Source organism: Bactrocera neohumeralis, unplaced genomic scaffold, assembly GCF_024586455.1.
Source record: "Bactrocera neohumeralis isolate Rockhampton unplaced genomic scaffold, APGP_CSIRO_Bneo_wtdbg2-racon-allhic-juicebox.fasta_v2 cluster11, whole genome shotgun sequence".
NCBI lineage: Eukaryota > Metazoa > Arthropoda > Insecta > Diptera > Tephritidae > Bactrocera > Bactrocera neohumeralis.
Window position 1 is genome coordinate 7730794 of NW_026089624.1, and position 11733 is coordinate 7742526.

Here is an 11733-nt window from a genome sequence, read left to right on the forward strand (position 1 = left end):
TCCATTTCAATAGATGTATATATAGTATCATGCACAAGCCAATTAGCATAGATGGTATGTATTGTAAAGCTTTGTTCGACACTGGTAGCAAAGTTAATATAATATCATTCAATTTATACAAGACATTAAATAGGCCGGCAATGAGTGAATCAAAAATTCTGCTAACTGGGTTTGGTAAAAAATGTAATTTTAAACCAATGGGTGAAATAGAAAAAACAATAAAAATTGACGATGACTATTACAATTTGTTGTTCCAAGTGGTGGCAACTGAGTTTTTGGAAGTAGATATGATTATCGGTGCTGACTTTTGTTTATTAGCTGAAATAAAAATAAACCCTTCAGGACCTAATATAAGAAAATTGAATAGTGAAAATGAAAATTAGGCGTTTTTTGTGTTTAACATTGAAATTGAACCAGAGAGTGGTGATAAAATAAATATTGATGGAGGTGCTAGTGCGTATGCTAGACAAAAAGTTTTTGAACTGGTAAAAGACTACAAACCAAATAAGTGTAAATCTACCAATGTGCAAATGAACATAGTTGTTAAAGACGAAAGCCCAATATTTTGTACGCCGCGCAGATTGCCTTTTAGTGAGCGATGTGTTGTAGACGACCAAATTGAGCAATGGCTTAGTGAGGGTATAATTGAGATATCGGAATCGGAGTATAGTAGTCCGATTGTCCTTGTCAAAACACGCGGTGGTACATCTAGGCTATGTGTGGATTATCGTAGATTGAATAAGGTAATCATCAGAGACAGATTTCCACTACCACTGATAGAAGACCAATTGGATAGACTACAAGACACGAAAGTCTTCAGTACAATTGACCTGAAGAACGGTTTTTTTCATGTCCCTGTGGCAAAGAGTAGTCAAAAATACACGTCGTTTATTACGCATAGTGGTCAGTATCAATTCTTAAAGGTGCCGTTTGGTCTTGCAAATTCGCCGAGTGTTTTTCAGCGACACATCAACGCAATTTTCCGTGACTTAATGCGAAGCGGTATTGCACTGTCGTACATTGATGATATCATAATACCAGCTAGTGATGAAAGTGAGGCTTTGAACACTTTAGAAAAAGTGTTTAATGTATGTAGACCATGGACTGCAAATAAACTCTAAAAAATGTCAGTTTCTTAAAAGAAAAGTAGAGTTCCTTGGACATACAATTGAAAATCAGCAAATTACGCCTTCCCAAAGTAAAAAATACAAACTTCCACAAAACCTTAAGCAATTAGAAAGTTTTCTAGGGTTAGCTAATTACTTTAGAAAATTCGTAAGAAACTTTTCGACCATAACTAAACCGCTTAGTGATTTAAGAAAACAAAATAGGAAATTCGAAATGAGAGAAGAACAAATAAAATCATTTGAGACGGTGAAGCAGCTTTTGAGCCAGAAAACAGTTTTGCATATTTTTAATCAGCGTTATGAAACAGAGGTGCACACAGACGCGTCCGCCGATGGTTACGGTGCCGTACTCCTACAAAAATCATCAGAAGACAAACAGTGGCACCCTGTGTATTACATGAGCAAAAAGACAGCAGATGCAGAGAAAAATATTCGAGCTATGAGCTAGAGGTGTTGGCAGCTATCGAGGCATTAAAAAATTTAGAGTATATTTACTCGGTTTGCACTTTAAATTGGTAACAGACTGCAAAGCCTTTACAAAGACATTGGAAAAAAGGGATCTGTGCACCAGGGTGGCTAGATGGGTACTCTTTCTGCAGGAATACGACTACGTAGTGGAGCACAGGTCAGGCTCGCAAATGAGACATGCCGATGCTTTGAGCAGATATGCCGTGCTAAGTATCAACAGTGAAAGCATACTAACAAAAATTTATCGCGCGCAATCCCAAGACGAAGAGCTACGAACGATAAGGGAAGTACTAAAGCATAACTCTGCATACGACAACTATTTCATTAAGGGGGACGTTTTGTACAAGTTGATCGACGACGTTGAATTGTTGGTGGTACCTCAAGAAATCCAGAGAGCCATCATCAAGCAAGCGCACGAAAGAGGACACTTCAGAGTCAAGAAAACGAAAGAACTTATAACCAAAGAATATTTTATACCGGAACTAGAAGTGAAGATCCGAAATACTATTACGAATTGCGTGCAGTGTGTTGTAGGCAACCGTAAGCAAGGTAAACGAGAAGGAGAACTGCATCCTTTAACCAAAGGAGACCAACCGTTACATACGTATCACGTCGATTTTCTAGGACCATTAGAATCCACAAGCAAGCAATATAAACATATATTCGCGGTAATCGACGCTTTCACCAAATTTTGTTGGCCTTACCCAATCAAAACGACATCTGCTAAAGAGGTAATTTCAAAGTTAGAGATACAGAGTGCTGTATTTGGCAACCCATTTCAAATAGTATCAGATCGTGGTTCGGCGTTCATGTCTGAAGATTTCAAAGCGTACTGTGGGGCGGAAAACATCATACACTGCAAAGTAACTACAGGTCTACCCAGAGCCAATGGCCAAGTGGAGAGGCTCAATGCGACAATTAGCAATGTTTTAGCCAAACTTAGCATAAAAGATCCGACGAAGTAGTGCAAATAAGTATGTGGATAGCGTACAAAAATCAATTAACTCGACGTACACAAGAAGCACTGGTCATACACCGTTTGAATTATTAGTAGGTACTAAAATGCGTACTAAAGACGACCATGATGTAAATCAGCTAGTTCAAGACGAAATCGTGAAGAGCTACAACGACGGCCGTGAAATAATGCGAAAAGAAGCGAAACAACAAATACTGAAATTACAAGACGAGAATCGAAAATCCTATAACCTTCGCCGCAAACCAGCAACCCGCTACAAAGATGGCGATCTTGTGGCTATTAAACGTACGCAGTTCGGTGGAGGGTTAAAACTTAAACCAAAGTTTTTTGGGTCCATATAGCGTGGTAAAAACAAAAGCAAACAACACGTACGATGTTTTACGAGTCGGTGACGGCGAAGGAGCCAAGCGCACGACAACATGTGCAGAGTATATGAAGCCTTGGCCGGAGAATGATATAGTCAGGGGCACATTCGAGTCGAATGCCTAGCAGGATGGCCGAGATGTGGGATGGCAACTCTATCCTGAGCGAGCTGACTGAGCGAGCTGCTGCATCATCTCACTGAATGGAGGACGACGGGTAGGAGACGAGAGGCCAACGAGACGGATCGAGCATTAAAAAGAAGCCTTGTTACTTTTGATTTTTTCGTTCACTTTTAATTAAAATACATTTTCTTGTTCAAATAAACTTAAAGCTACATTTAAATAAACTAAAATCTACATATATAACACTAAATTTAGCATATCAAAATATTTTTTTTTTTACAAAAATAAAAAAATTAATGCTAAAGCTAAAAATGGGCATAATTTATATCAACAAAGTTTACGTACACTAATGATTATTTCTATAAATCAAAAGTAATTACAATAGTTTTAGCGGTTTTTGGCCTACATTTTCTTCTATTATTGTCCCAAGACTTTAATGAATGCTCCCCATTAAATTTCTAGTTTTATTTTCGGATATTTTGACCCACTAGGTCCATGATCCAGATTTTTGGCTTTATTTTGATGAAATTCGATGTTTTTGAATACGATTTTCAAAACGTTCCAGATTTTTTGAATAGGATTAATGTATGGTGCTCCTTTGAAGTTGGTCGCCTTGTCGTGGCGAAGCGGCTTAATTAAGAGTAAAGTGTGTATCCCAAAGGAAACGCACTCTAATCTTACGAACTAAGAGGGACACTTCATAATTCCCACAATAGTGATATGGATGAATAAACCCCAGGTTTTGCGCTCATCTCCTATTGTGGAAGTATGAGGATACCCGAACCAACACCACCCTAAGCCAAGGTGTCGAGGTACCCGCGCCGAGGGCTGAATGGTCAGCGGGTGGTAATAAATAGCTGATCGCGAACGGTCCCCTCCGATGCCTGGGCGAGGTCGGAAGTATAAAAGCCTTCTCTCCGCATACCGGCTCTGCGGACGAGTGACTAACCCTTTCCGGATTACTCGTGGGACCAAATATGAACGCAAACAATACAACAACAACAACACCAACTACAACAACCAAACTGACGACAACAGCAACGACTAAGTCCATGAGCTATCGGAATCCTATTACGGAATCCGATGAAGACGAACTACTTGCCTCCAGCCAGGCTACCGGACATACCAACCAAAGTATACCGGTAGATACAGCAGTCAAAACCACAGACGTAAGGGAGGAAGCGTCCACCTCCAAGGCTGTCATGAGCACCAACAAAAGTGGACTGGCGGCTAAAGGAGAGAACAAAAAGAAACCCAAGAAATCCCAAAATCAGCTGAGGAAAAACCAGTACCAGGGGGCAGTCTTCATACTAGAAAAGATAGCCAAAGACCAGGCAGCTGGTACCCCAGTTGATGAGGCTGAAACAAAGCGCCTCAAATCCATCGTAGAGGAATATGAAGGCTACCTGAAAAGGACGCAATCACAACCTCAAGTAGATAGCAAACGAGAGAGCACTTCTCAGAAGAGAAATCGCTCCATCACAGAGGCACCCGGAACTCAGCCCAAAAAACCGAGGCGGAGTGAAGGAGAACACAGCAGCACAACAACGGCAAGGCATTTCTGCGATGTAGCCAGGGATAGCCTGCAGGTGGCCATTATAGATGGAAATTCCTCCTTTCCGGGCACAATACAGGAGAGATGGGTGGAGATCGACGTCAGATTGTCGAGTATGGTGCTAAGCTATGTACTCGACAATCCTGCGGGTCCTCACCCGGACTTTGACTCCTCTGAGACCCTCAGGGGCTACAGGGACATCAAATGCGCGGACCAGGCCTCGCTAGATTTCCTGACGGGTAAAGTTGCTAAAATTAGCAACGCTTTCGTAGGCCTCCAATTGAGGCTTATACCCGCCAGGGACATTCCAAAGAGACCTCGTGCTCGCATTTGGTTACCTCCTCTAGAGGAGCCAGGCGAAAAACTCCTGAGGTGCATTAAGCTGCAGAACAAATCTATACCAGGTATAGATGAGTGGCAGCTAATCAAGGAGGAAAATCGGAATTAAGCAAGCAAGCCAATACTAGTTTGTGATGAGTCCATTGAGGCTCTGAAGAATACTGACTACAAAATCAGCTTCGGAATCCGCAAGGCCAGACTAAAATACTTCCAAGGCGACAAAGCGGCTGACGAAGACGACACGGAAGAGGTCGACGACGCCAGCCAGTTGCTAAGGAATGTGGGCATCGAAGAAACCCGAGATGCCCAATAACATAAGATGCGCACAAATAAACCTGCAGCACTCGAAGAGTGCTACAGCGAATCTGACAACCCTCGTGAACGAGAGGGGCATCGACATCAGCCTAGTACAGGAGCCCTGGGTCAATGATGATACCATTAAAGGGCTAAACAGCAGCAACTATAACCTGTTTTACACACGGAACAGAGGTAAACCTAGGGCATGCGTTCTTATCAATAAAAGTATAAATGCATTTCTTTGTCCTAATTACAGCACAGCAGATATCACAGTGGTAAAGGTGGAACAGAAGGAAAAGCCCTTCTTCTTGGTCTCGGCCTACTTGGCCCATGACGAAGACTTACCACCGGCCCCGCTCACCAGACTAGTAGAGGAGAACAGGAAGGATGATGTCCTAATAGGGTGTGATGCAAACGCAAGGCACACCGTATGGGTTAGCTCCAATATAAACACCAGAGGTGAGTCACACTTGCAGTATATTTTGAATAGTAATCTAAGTATTTGCAACAAGGGCGATAAGCCAACATTTATTTTCCCAAGCTCGGATAGGTTTCCGGGTGGGAGGAAGTGCTTGAACTCACGCTATCAACAAACACAGACAGTCTCGTTGTGGATAACTGGAGGGTATCCGATGAGCCTTCCATGTCGGATCACTCTTGGATACTCTTCAGCATCCGCGAGAAGTACAGTGCGCTTCTCACATACCGGAACCCTAGAAGAACGGCATGGGGCAAATTTACCAGTATAGCAAGAAAATGCCTTGAAAAGGGAGGCAACAAGAGAATCAGAAATCCTGAGGAATTAGATTCAGAAGTAGAGAAGTTGGAAAAAATCTTAACCACAACTTTTAATAAATCTACTCCGCTAACAGTTTTGAAAAAGAGAAAGCCTCTTCCTTGGTGGAACAGTGAACTCAAGAGTTTGAGAACACAACTAAGGAAAACTTTCAATGAGAGTTTTAGAACCAAAATCTGGCAGCCATATAAAGACATTATGAAAGAATACAAAAAAGCAGTCAGGAAAGCTGAAAAGGACTCATGGCAATCTTTCTGCACATCGTTAGAAAGTTGCAGGGAAGCCGCTAGGCTAAGTAAAATGCTATCCAAAGATCATATTAATACTGCCTCCATTAGGGCTGAGGGAAGTGATTGGACCTCCTCGGCAAAAGAGTCTCTGGAGGTACTAATCACAACGCACTTCCCCGGGAGTCAGCAAACACCTTCAACGAGGGTTCAACCAGAACCACCGCTGAACGTAGCTGACTATCGAAACCAAATAGTAGACAAAAAAAATCAAATATGCCATAAATAGTTTTGCACCATTTAAAGCGTCAGGTCCTGACGGGATTATGCCCTTAATGCTGCAAAAACTGGTAGAACCAATGGTTCTAAGGCTTGAAAATATATACAAGGCTAGCATTCAACTATCTTACATCCCAAGAAGTTGGAAAAGGAGTAAAGTTGTGTTCCTTCCAAAACAGGCAGAAGAACACACGAGAATGCCAAGGATTTTAGACCTATCAGCATGCACTTGGAATGTCCGGTCCCTTAATTGGGAAGGTGCCGCTGCCCAGCTGGTTGATGTCCTCGTAAAAATAAAGGCTCACATCACGGCATTTACTACAGTGGCCATAGAAAGGAGCGCAAGTTTGGTGTGGGATTCGTGGTGGGAGAGAGACTTCGTCGCCGAGTACTATCATTCACTCCGGTGAATGAACGTCTAGCCACAAACCGCATCAAAGCGAGGTTCTTCAACATATCGCTGATTTGCGCCCACGCCCCGACGGAAGAGAAGGACGATGTGACCAAAGATGCCTTTTATGAGTGCTTAGAGCGCACTTATGAGAGCTGCCCCCGCCACGATGTCAAAATCGTGCTTGGCGATTTTAACGCCAGGGTGGGCAAAGAAGGTATCTTTGGCACTACGGTCGGTAAATTCAGCCTCCACGATGAAACATCCCCAAATGGGTTGAGGCTGATCGACTTCGCCGGGGCCCGAAATATGGTTATCTGTAGTACTAGATTTCAGCATAAGAAGATTCATCAAGCTACCTGGCTGTCTCCGGATCGAAAAACGGCCAACCAGATCAATCATGTTGTGATAGACGGAAGACACGTCTCCAGTGTTTTATATGTGCGTGCGCTCCGAGGTCCTAACATCGACTCGGACCACTATCTTGTTGCAGCTAAGATTCGCACCCGCCTCTGTGCAGCAAAAAACTCACGCCAACAAACACAATGATATTGATATCATCGGCCTCAACACCCGCGCCGTTAGTTCTGCTTTCTCCAGACTGGAAAAGGAAGCAAAAGAAATGGGTCTGGCAGTGAACGAGGGCAAAATGAAATATCTCCTGTCATCAAACAAACAATCGTCGCACTCTCGACTTGGTCACTGTTGACAGTCATAACTTTGAAATTGTAGATAATTTCGTCTATCTTGGAACTAGTATGAACACCACCAACAATGTCAGCCTGGAAATCCAACGCAGGATAACTCTTGCCAACAGGTGCTACTTCGGACTGAGTAGGCAGTTGAGAAGCAAAGTCCTCTCTCGACAAACAAAAACCAAACTCTATAAGTCACTCATAATTCCCGTCCTGCTATATGGTGCAGAGGCTTGGACGATGTCAACAACTGATGAGTCGACGTTGCGAGTTTTCGAGAGAAAAGTTCTGCGAAAGATTTATGGTCCTTTGCGCGTTGGCCACGGCGAATATCGCATTCGAAGGAACGATGCGCTGTACGAGATATACGATGACATTGACATAGTTCAGCGAATTAAAAGACAGCGGCTACGCTGGCTAGGTCATGTTGTCCGAATGGACGAAAACACTCCAGCTCTGAAAGTATTCGACGCAGTACCCGCCGGGGGAAGCAGAGGAAGAGGAAGACCTCCACTCCGTTGGAAGGACCAGGTGGAGAAGGACCTGGCTACGCTTTGAATATCCAATTGGCGTCACGTAGCGAAAAGAAGAAACGACTGGCGCGCTGGTGTTAACTCGGCTATAATCGCGTAAGCGGTGTCTACGCCAATTAAGAAGAAGAAGAAGAAGCCTTACCTCCTTTATGCTGAAGGTACTAGAAAGGCTAATAGATCTACACGTAAGAACAATAATGGCGGAGAAGTTATCGAAGTCCCAACATGCGTACATGAAAACAGAACTGATGCTATTCACAAGCAGAACCAAAATACCTCAGTTTCAACTTCCGGTACTAAACGGTACAACACTCACTCTATCCCCCACAGCTAAATACTTGGGGGTGGAGATTGACACCAAACTGTCCTGGAAAATAAATATAGAAAAGAGAATAAACAAAGCTTACATGGCCTACTATACTTGTAAGAAAAGCGTCAACAGGAATTGGGGCCTTAAACCAAGTATACTCATGTGGATGTATACGGCTATCATAAGATCTATGTTTACATATGGAGCTCTGATGTGGTGGCCAGCGCTAAACAAACAATACAACATTAGAAAATTAAATGGGATACAAAGAGCAGCATGTGCGGGTGTTACGGGTGCAATCAGGTCATGTCCGACTGATGCGCTCAATGTGATCCTGCTTCAACTACCAATGGACATTTTTATTCACAAAATTGCAGCTATTGCGACGATAAGAATAAAAGAATTGGGAGGTTGGAATCAGCAGAACTACGGACACAGTGTAATTCTAAACAAGCTCACCACTAACAAATCAGACTACATTCTCCCAAAGCTGGATTTCAATAGACACTTCCAGGTGAGGATACCATCTAGACGAGAATGGAGAAGAGGTTCAATAGTAGAGGAAGATACCATCTCAGTCTATACCGACGGGTCCAAAATAGACTGCGGAGTAGGCTCGGGGGTATTCTCCGCTGATCTAGGCATATCTCTCTCTATACGTCTACTGAACTCGGCTAGCATCTTCCAAGCAGAAGTACTAGGCATAGGAAAAGCCTGCGAAGTTCTATTAGAAAACCACGGGAATATACATAAAGCAACTATATGTACGGATAGCCAGGCGGCCCTCCTGGCATTGTCTTCACCCATGACAAACTCCAGTATAGTTCACAACTGCAAGAGAGCACTAAGCTCAATAAAAGACAAGCTCCAACTAAACTTGATCTGGGTTCCCGGCCACAGGAACATTTTCGGTAACGAAAAAGCAGACAAAGGCAGGAGCTTTCCTCAATGAATCTGAAGCGGAGCTAATACCAAGACCGCTAGGATCGATAAAAGGAGAGATCAATAAACAATTCCAACAAATTGCTAACAACAGGTGGAAAACATTACAAAATGCGTCATAACTAAACAATTATGGCCAACATATGACAGTAAAAGAACCAATGACTTATTAAATAGGTCAAGAAAAAGTATTTACAGAATAACAGCTACTACAACCGGGCACTGGCCATTTGCGGAACATGCGTCCAAAATGGGTATGCCCTACAACGACATCTGCCGTGGCTGCGGAGTAACAGGGAACAAGGAAACAATCTTCCACTTTCTGTGCGAATGCCCAGTTCTAGCACAGATCCGACACAAAACACTCGGAATCCACCAAGCACCAAACCTTGAATGGATTTCCACCAAAAGCATATCGGACATAAGTAGTTTCATTGAAACCTCAAAATGGTTTGAGAGAGAAAGTGAAACGTAATACCAGATACAAAAGGCTCTACGAATAGTGTATCAAAATGGCACATCAAGTGCTAATTGAGCCCGATAGGGCTGCACTCCTACCTACCTACCTGTATAGTGATTGCGGGACCTATGGAGTTATTTTTATTTCCATAACAACCCTGCACGTACAAGATACAATGTGTATTTTGGATCGGTATCCTGTTGGAAATTGATTTTGCTGCTATTAACAGCCGATTTAAGCACACTAAGAACTAAAATTTTTGTCTTAAAATGTTCAGCTTTGATTCGCTGGTTAACACAATATTTTCCCATAACCGATACGGTTTGTTTAAATATTTTTTAGCAAACGTTGACCTCTTCTTTTTATTAACCTTACTTATGTATGGCTTATGACGTGCGATTCGTATAAAAACCAACACTGTTCATTTCACATTCACATTCCCTACTGTTTGGGGATTTATTTTCTTTGGATAAATTTCAAAAATGGATAAACTTATGTGTCTGAACATTTTATGAAAAAATTTTAATTTTGAGGGTGCTTAAATCGGCTGTTAATAGCGGCCATTTCTATTTACAACAGGATAACGAACCAAAACATCCGTCTTATCTTGTACGTGCAGGGTTGTTATGGAATTGAAAATCACTCCATAGGTCCCGCCATCACCATACATTAATCCTATTCAAAATATCTGGAACTTTTTGGAAAATCGTATTCGAAAACATCGAATTTCATCAAAATAAGGCCAAAAAGCCGGATCATGGACTTAGTGGGTCAAAATATTCGAAAATAAATCTAAAAATTGAGTGGGGAGCATACGTCGAAGTCTTGGGACAATAATAGCAACAAAATGTAGGCCAAAAACTGCTAAAACTATTGTAATTACTTTTGATTTATATAAATAATCATTAGTGTACGTAAACTTTGTTGATATAAATTATGCCCATTTTTAGCTTTAGCATTAATTTTTTTATTTGAGTAAAAAAAAAAAAAATTTGGATATGCTAAATTTAGTTTTATATATGTAGATTTTAGTTTATTTAAATGTAGCTTTAAGTTTATTTGAACAAGAAAATGTATTTTAATTAAAAGTGAACGAAAAAATCAAAAGTAACAAGGCTTCTTTTTAATGCTCGATCCGTCTCGTTGGCCTCTCGTCTCCTACCCGTCGTCCTCCATTCAGTGAGATGATGCAGCAGCTCGCTCAGTCAGCTCGCTCAGGATAGAGTTGCCATCCCACATCTCGGCCATCCTGCTAGGCATTCGACTCGAATGTGCCCCTGACTATATCATTCTCCGGCCAAGGCTTCATATACTCTGCACATGTTGTCGTGCGCTTGGCTCCTTCGCCGTCACCGACTCGTAAAACATCGTACGTGTTGTTTGCTTTTGTTTTTACCACGCTATATGGACCCAAAAACTTTGGTTTAAGTTTTAACCCTCCACCGAACTGCGTACGTTTAATAGCCACAAGATCGCCATCTTTGTAGCGGGTTGCTGGTTTGCGGCGAAGGTTATAGGATTTTCGATTCTCGTCTTGTAATTTCAGTATTTGTTGTTTCGCTTCTTTTCGCATTATTTCACGGCCGTCGTTGTAGCTCTTCACGATTTCGTCTTGAACTAGCTGATTTACATCATGGTCGTCTTTAGTACGCATTTTAGTACCTACTAATAATTCAAACGGTGTATGACCAGTGCTTCTTGTGTACGTCGAGTTAATTGATTTTTGTACGCTATCCACATACTTATTTGCACTACTTCGTCGGATCTTTTATGCTAAGTTTGGCTAAAACATTGCTAATTGTCGCATTGAGCCTCTCCACTTGGCCATTGGCTCTGGGTAGACCTGTAGTTAC

The 11733-nt window shown here is 42.1% G+C and overlaps 1 protein-coding gene across 1 annotated transcript in view; it reads left to right on the forward strand.

Annotated features, from left to right (window-relative positions):
• The window catches only part of LOC126765708 (uncharacterized), a 52175-nt gene extending 46383 nt beyond the window's left edge, over positions 1-5792 (forward strand). Inside the window, exon 3 of the mRNA XM_050483444.1 lies at positions 5707-5792. The gene's annotated coding sequence lies outside the window, so the exon portion shown is untranslated. The remainder of the gene's footprint in view (positions 1-5706) is intronic.
• The last annotated feature ends 5941 nt before the right edge of the window (positions 5793-11733 follow it).